Source organism: Camellia sinensis, chromosome 13 (genome assembly GCF_055761805.1).
Source record: "Camellia sinensis isolate YWXY chromosome 13, ASM5576180v1, whole genome shotgun sequence".
Lineage (NCBI taxonomy): Eukaryota > Viridiplantae > Streptophyta > Magnoliopsida > Ericales > Theaceae > Camellia > Camellia sinensis.
Genome location: NC_138973.1, coordinates 15,915,176 through 15,923,514, shown reverse-complemented (window position 1 = coordinate 15,923,514; position 8,339 = coordinate 15,915,176). Strand labels below are relative to the sequence as shown.

At 31.6% G+C, this 8,339-nt stretch overlaps 1 long non-coding RNA gene across 2 annotated transcripts; it reads right to left on the bottom strand.

The window, feature by feature from the left end:
- Positions 1-236: 236 nt before the first annotated feature.
- Positions 237-4,042, bottom strand: LOC114311128 (uncharacterized). 2 transcript variants are annotated; one of them, XR_014348394.1, is made up of 4 exons: positions 3,783-4,042; positions 1,810-1,937; positions 1,618-1,710; positions 237-1,316 (listed from the first exon to the last, which is right to left on the bottom strand). It is a non-coding gene; the product is annotated as an uncharacterized LOC114311128 (long non-coding RNA). The 2 variants fall into 2 exon arrangements; XR_003646389.2 differs by lacking the exon at positions 3,783-4,042 and adding an exon at positions 2,047-2,151.
- Positions 4,043-8,339: the final 4,297 nt, after the last annotated feature.

The window sequence follows — 8,339 nt, the reverse complement described above, 5'->3', positions numbered from 1 at the left end:
AAGGTGATGAATGTATAGCAACATAGCGAGCCTTGTTAGTGAAACAATTCAAGGTATGTGTAAGGTATGTGTTGAAAAACTCCCGCGGGCAGCGAAGGCAAGGTTGCCGGCCGGCTGCCCGCCGGAAAGAAAAGAGTATAGGCCTAAATCTTATAGCTCTGATACCATGTAAGATAAATTGATAGAGAAAGAGAGATACAGAGAGAATGAATTATGTATATTGATTTATGTATTGAATGTATTTTGTACAATGGTTCAGGAGCTCCTTATAAAGGAGAAGTTTACAAACAATGCACCCAAAAGCAACCGAAAGCAAAGACATCATGATCAGCTAGGACACACTTTACAGCTAATAACAACATAGAATACACTAACAATATAATGCACTAACAGAAGTATTGTGGCAAAAGTTAGCATAATGAACGTTTGACCGTAAAAATGTCGTGCCACGTATTTCTTTATATAGATTCAGTAAAATTAATAAATTATTGTAAAAATTAAAATTAATATTTTTTAAAATATTAAGCATCATATTAAAATTTGATTCAAAATAAAATTTGAAGACATTTCAAATACATAAAAGAAAGTAGCTTAAAAACTTTACCCTTCTTGCAGTGACCACGCATGTTGAATAAGATTATTATGAAATGTATGATGGATTTTAGAAGATTGATATGAACTCAATCAATTGGAGTGTTGGCCCTCATGATAAACATAAAAATTGAAGTTTTTACAGATATTATATCAGGGAACATTTTTTTTAGTTAAAAGTATAATTTAAAGATGTTGCGAATACATATAATTAGGTACATACGGTTGTGTCATATGGTCGAAATTAGATTATACGGTCATCATACTAACAAAAATAGCATATGCACTACTGAGGTGGGCATATCAAAATATTATATTTGACATTATAACATGCTAATATATGGCATTGGCACGATTGAAATAGCATGATCTACTAGAGATGAGTGTATAGTAAAAATACAACAAAGCTAAAAAATAAAGAAACCAAATACAAAACCTGACACAAAAAGATATGAATGGACAAGATTCTGCAAGATTTATTGGTAGGACTCACTTATCAAAATCATATCCATTCATTTGTTTTCTGTGACTGATTGTGTTTCTTTTATGTGTTCATAGATGCCTCATAATAAGATTCATTTGAAATCACAAGATAAAACAAGTCCCCAGCACTTGGTATCAAATGATTTAAACTCATAGTTGTCTTACTTTTAGATCTGAATCAAGTTTTAGCTAGCAGCAATGAGGTCTTCCCAGAGCTTGGTGGGCCTAAGAGCAATGCCATTCTGCAAAACCGGATCAATGAAATGAGAACTAGGATGTGTTTGGTGACTCAGTAACAGACTAACTTAGAAGTTGAAACTATTTTCGAATTTTTTTTTAAGAACTTATTTTTTGGAATGACTTGCCTTTAAAAAAAATTACCAAAAAGTTGTTTTTCATATTTTTAAAAATTGTTTTCACACAAAAATAAAAATAAAATTTAAACGGTGAGTGTTTTTGAACTTTCATTGTTTTTTGTTTCCAGAAATACCAACAAAAAAAAAATGAAAACGAAAACAAACCCAACTTCATTTTTATTCTCACCTGCCAGGCTTAATGATTCCACTGACATTATGAAGGATTGCTAATGGTTTCTTCCTACTTGGAAAAATATGGAGATAATTCAAGAAAGAACCCCTTTTCAAGAGAGAGACAGAGAGAGAAAACAAGGTTAGTTTAATTTACAACACAGACATTAACATGTTTATGTGATATAATATAATTGAGAGAATTCACCTCTAAAATGTTGATGGAGAAGTTGAGAATTGTTGGCAGTGCTCTACCGCCAACATAAGCTTCTGAGTTGACATTTAAATGCTCGAACCGGACTTCAATGGTGGGAAGATCAATATTCAATACCAACTCTGTAAAAAGAAGTTTTAAAAAACAGAGACAAAAAATAAAATAAAATAAATACTTCAAACACAGAAGAAACACAAGAAAATCAACAACTCAAATCCAAAAAACTATTACATTTATGTTGAGATTGTTAGTTTAGCAAAACAATAAACAAAATGTTAAACAAAAATATTATGATAATAAGTAGAGATACGAGTAGTGTTATTGTCTTAAAATTTCTTTTTCTTAGTGAAAAACATACAGGATAAAAATCTATTTTGCTCGAAGGGTGTTCACCACCGCTAAGAAATCTTGTCTAGAACGAAAATTGCTAAAAAATATAGGGTAAGTTACACTAACACCCTTCTATATCTATTAAATTACATTGACATCCCTTTATTTTATTTTTTGATTTGATTTTAATTTTAATAGCGTCTCTAACCCTTATCTAAATCTTTACTCAAACTTATATCAAATTGAGTTTTACCCAAATCAAGGGATACCCATTTCTTTACTCAAATCTCTATTTAATCACAGCGGCTTAGACACATGACCGAAAGGCAATTTGAAAAGCTAGCTAAAAGTTTTTTGGTCACGTCACCTCTCACATTTTTTACATATAAAACGATAAAAAAATAAAAAAAAACCAAAAAAACTCAAAAAAAAAAAAAAAATCAATTTTTAACTAATTTTCCAAATCACCCCCGGATTTTACCCAAATTTTCTATTATTCTCTTTTCAACTCATAGCATCCCCTGAAAACTTGACACTTTGCTCAAATTTTAGTTTGTCTATTGAAGTGCTTCCTATCAAATAAAGCTTTTGGAGAAAGAGCTCCAAAACCGAATAGAGGCAGAGAAAAGTAAATCATCCAAGATGGTAGGAAAAATCTATGATTCTCCATAAGTAAATCAATTAATGAGAATAAAAATTAATGTGAAAAAATTAAATCAAAAGCAACATAAGAATTTTACGTGGTTCCCTCAATGTGAGGTACGTCCACGGGATCGAAATCTGATTCTACTATCAACTAAATAAGTTTTCAAACGATTACAAACAAGATACAAATAGTCTCACAAACCATCCTTAGGTGAATTTCAAATAATCACAAATAAATAAGAGGAAATGTCTCATCAAATAGATGAACAAAAATCTTCAAAAATCAAAGTTAAAAAAGACCCAAAATAATAACCCAAATCAACCTTTAAATCATACCACGTGAGATAAAATTCTCACTCAAGCACAAAGACGTCCACAGATTGATTGGACAATCAAATCTTCAAAAAAAAAAAAAAAAAAAAAAAAGAAAAAAAAAAAAAAGAACCTTCTTTTCCTTCACCCACTGTTGAAGCTTGACGAATTGATTTTCAATCTCACACCACCGAAAGTCAACAACGTTGTAGCTACACCACTCTTGGGACACAAACAATATTTATATATTGTTAAATCTTAGGCCTAGTTTGGGATCTACTATATAATCAATCTTTTTATTTTTTTTTCATCACATCACCTCTCTACTTTTCTATATATCTTTTCGTAAAAAGACAAAAAAATACATTTTTTTAAAACACCCCAAACCAACCCTTAGTTTTGTTGGTCAAAACTCTATTTATTATCAAATTGAATTTGGCTTACACAAATTAAATATAATATATTAAAATATATTATATCTAAATTAAATCAAACTAAAATTTTTTTTTCAAAATTAATTAAGCCTCAAAGGTATACCCAACACAAGAAACTATAACACAGAAGGAGAGAGAGTTCCAAAACATAAACCAGTAAAAAACCAGTAATTTCGCTCTCGAAAACATAAACCCATATCATTACACAGAGCAGACAATCAACTCGTTTAATCCATCAAATCTCACCTTCTAAACGAATCAATACAGTGCCATGGCGTTTGAAACAGAGCCTGGTGGGATTTTGTTCGATGAATTCACTCACTGAATTGCTCAAAATCAATGAATTCATTGATTTGGGAGTTGGGTGTTGGGTCTGCTTTTGTGGGTTTGCGGTTGCGGAGGAGGGAGGTTTTGTTGGGCGGCGGAGGTGGTAAGGTATGGCAGTGGTGCTCCGATTGAGCTTCTTCACCAGTTGGATCCTCCGGTGGGTATTCCACGGCCATGGTTGTCTGTGTGTGGTTCCAGTGGATTTGCTAGAGGAGCAGTCTTGTTTGTATGTATGTTTTTTTTCGCATGAATACTAATAAAAAGGGTAAATTACATTGAACCCCTTTCATGTTTCTATACAGATTCTCTTACATTTAAAAAATTACATTAGACTCTTTGATGTTAATAGTCTCATTACAAATTATCTTTTGAATTGCTGTTATCATGAGTAATTTTATTTTCACACACCATTTATATTTTGTGCATATCATTTCTTAGTTCACACACTTATTAATTTAGTTATATATTATGTTTTTCTCATTTCACACATCAAATATTCTAAATATATTCTTAACTCATAATTTAAACACAAATCACACAAAATACATTTACACACATCACAACAGTAACTCCGGGATATTCAACAACCCACCAACATATTTTCAACAGTTCTTTAGAGTCAATCAACGAAGAAATAATGAAAAGATTAATGGAAGTTGATGAAATCTTTTTTTTTTTTTGGGAGGGGTTCGTAATCAACGATGATAGTAAGTTTTCATCGCGATCAAAAAAATCTTAAAACAAATCATATGAAAAGTTTTCATCATTGAAATTTTTGTTCACATTCCTATGGAAGTTGAATTTATAAAAGAATAGCAATTCTCTTGTCCAAAAAAAAAAAAAAAGAAGTAAAATAGAGTGCAACAATGGTGAGAGTGAAAAACAATAGAAGAACAATGTAGGTCTTACAGTGATTTTTTTTTTTTTTTTTCAAAAGATGTGCATTGAATATTTTTGTTCCCAAAGATGTGTATAGAGAAAATTTAGTTTTAAGAGTTGTTGTATATTGATGTCTATAGTTGTCATTTTGTTTAATGGTAAAATTGTAATAAAAATTTAATGTGCACAGAGAGTAAATGATGTGTGTAAATAGAATTACCTTGAAGTCATGTCTTAAAATTTTCTAAATGATCATCTTGCCATTTTTTATACAATTTTTTCTTCTTATCATGATGACTACATTCTATACTTTTCTAAATTCTATCTGAACATATTCTTATTAAGTAATGATATACAAACATAAATTTTATATGAAATTTTCAAATACAATGATATAGCTTAATGATGACTTTCACTTTAAAACAAAACACCCATAAATATGATTTATATTTATAACAATATCACTTTTACAATATTTTTATGATATTTTTTGTATAAATTTTTATATATGAATATAATTTTTCATTTTTATTTCCACCATTATATGTAGATTAGATCAATTTAATCTAGATATATATTAAAAATATATAATTTGTACAAAAAAAATTAAAAAAAATTCATTAAATACAACAAAATAAGATAATGTATTGAATTTTTGTATTTTTTTATTATCTTTTTTTATTTGGTGAATTTAAAAAAATCATAAAATATTATAATTCTTAAGTATATTTGTATTAGGTGTATCTATAAAAAAAAATGCTTAGAGTATTAAAAAAATCAGTAAAAATAAAAAAAAAACCATGAAAAATAAAAAAAAAAATTATTTTTTTGTGTGAGTTAAACAAAAGAAGATGATTGTTATTACTTTCGAAATGACATGAATAGAATATTTGCATTATTTTATTATTTTATATGTATAAAGGTTAAAAGACAAATATGTCATTTTCTTCTGATAGGAGAATTAAGTGTAATTTTTCAAATGTGAAGAAGAGATTTATATTAAATAGAAACCTTAAACGATTGGGGTTGGGGTTGCTGATGAAGGAGGTTTTGTTGGGCAGTAGAGGTGGGAAGGTATGGCGGTGGTGCTCCAATTGAGCTCCCACACCAGTTAGATCCTCCGGTGGGATTCCATGGCTATGGATGTTTGTGATTTCAGTAGATTTGCTAAAGGAGCAGCTTTGTTTGTTTGTTTGTTTGTTTTTTTTTTTTTTTTATAGTTTTTTTGGTTTTTTAGTTTTTTAGTTTTTTTTTTCCCTCACCTGAATACTAATAAAAATGTTACAAGATTTATTCATACAATGATAACATTTAGGGGTGATTGGCCAATAATATTTTAATAAACATGGAAGTTGTATTTAATATTTTTTTAACGAAGTTTTATTGAATAGAAATTGACAAATTTATCTATGTGATTTAATGTATTAATCATGTTTGGAAAATACATTAATTGTGTTTGGAAAAAGTATACTAAGAATTTTTTTATTTGTTCTTGTTAGTCATAGCATGAATAACATTGATTTTAATGATTTTGTTTTGATTTAATTGAAGAGTTAAATTGTTTGAAATTTTATAATCAATTTAACATTATAATTCATCATCATTTTGTCTTATTTATGTTTATTAGAGGCCAAAATTTAAGCTCAAACAAGCAAGAACCAAGCAGCAAAACGTAGCAGCAAGCAGTAGAAGCATTATTTTAATTTTGTTTTGATGGATCATAATTGAAAACTTGTTCTTTGATTAAATCATTATAATCTATGATTCTCGTAGTATTTAACTACGTTTTTGAAAGCCAAAAAGAAGCTTAAACAAGTGTTAAAGAAGTGCCATAACAATAGCAAATAGCAGTAGAAGCAGCCAAAACAAAGGAGGTTGAAAATACACTGGGTGGACATCCGGGTTGACATAGGGGACGACCAGCTAGGCCAAAATCAGCACATTTCACTCTAGTTCAATCCAGTTTCACTCCGGCTGTCAGACCAGCAGTATGCTTGATGACTGCAAACGACAACGTTGACGGCCGGGACTTCAAGGGACATCCAGGAAGACATTCGGGGGGACAACCCATAGACACAGAACTTCATTTGGGGACATCCAGGTGGACGTCCACTATGTAGAGATCCAATATATCAATATAAGATACTGAGAGCAGAAAATAAAGATTTTTCTTTAGAACACCCATCATTCAACAGGCAAAACTCACATGGGCAACTGAGATTCTCTGAGCATTGAATTGTTTATCATCCTTATCTATCACCATCCTATCTCCTCAATGGGAAGAAGAGAATGGCCTTGCCAGACAGAACAGAGCACTGAGCTCTGCTATACATATAGAGTTCTGATATGCAGAACAAAAAAAAAAAAGGGACAACGAACCAAAACATTTTCACATCATTCATCAATCACATATTCTCTCTGAAAAATCTAGAAATCCCCTAGATGTTGATTTGTGATTATGTATCAATTTTAAGCAGAATATAACAATCCCAATCAAACAATCAAGACAAAGAGACACAACGATTTAACGTGGAAAAAACCACAATTGGACACCTCCAACTGTGATAAAAAAACCACGGGCAACAGCCACAAAACAATCCACTAAGAAGATTTAAAGGAATTACACAGGTATACTCTCAATTACCTAGCGAATCCACGCCTAATTGAACCAACCTCTATGTGTCTCTTTCAACCCCGTCTTCACCTCGGAATTGTCTTTACGATGAGCCACCCCGGAATCCACCAAAGCTTCAGGCTCGAATTCTTCAGAATCCACCGAAGAACAACTCTCTCTTTTGTAGAACAAAACACAACCTTTGATGTACTCTCTTTAAACCATGAGTTGAATACTCAATAAAACATCAAAGAAAACTCACAAAGTATCCCCAGATATAAACCCTAGAAACCAAAAAGAAGATCTGGAGTAGTAATACTAAAATCTGACCCAACACGCGAATTTATAGAATCTGTCCCGCGATCTCCGCTCGAGCGCCCAACAGCCCGCTCGAGCGTCTTCAGCAAAATATGCGCGTGATATAACAGAGGTCCGCTCGAGCGCTAGAAAGCCCGCTCGAGCGCGAAATCACACATCTCAGTACTTTTGCAGGCGACTAAAACTGTTGGAACCAGGGATTCTCCGCTCGAGCGCGGGTATGTCCGCTCGAGCGGACAGGCAATTTTGAATGCAATCTTTGGAAGCTTTATCATCACAAACTTCTCTGAAAAGCACAATTCGGGTTGGATTCGCATCTAAACACTCATAGCCTCACTGAAATAAAAAGTGCGAATAAAATTACAACTCAAAAGAGTTTTGTCAAACGGGATTGCCAAGAAATAAAACCTAACACTCTCTATGCTAAGTACTTGAAGTGATCTTCATCTGTGTTTCATTCATCCTTCAGAAAACAAACACTGAGCCTAAGCTTTAAGCCCATTTACCTGTGAGAGGTTTACTGATATATCTTCTAAGTTTCAACATTGTGTATTTTTCTTTGAGAGATATTTTTGTAGCTTTCTTTGAAAGCAAAAACACTTATTTCCAATCTTGTAAGGGGTCACTAGCAAGCCTGTATAGCTAGGAAAAAATCTGTGGAGGAT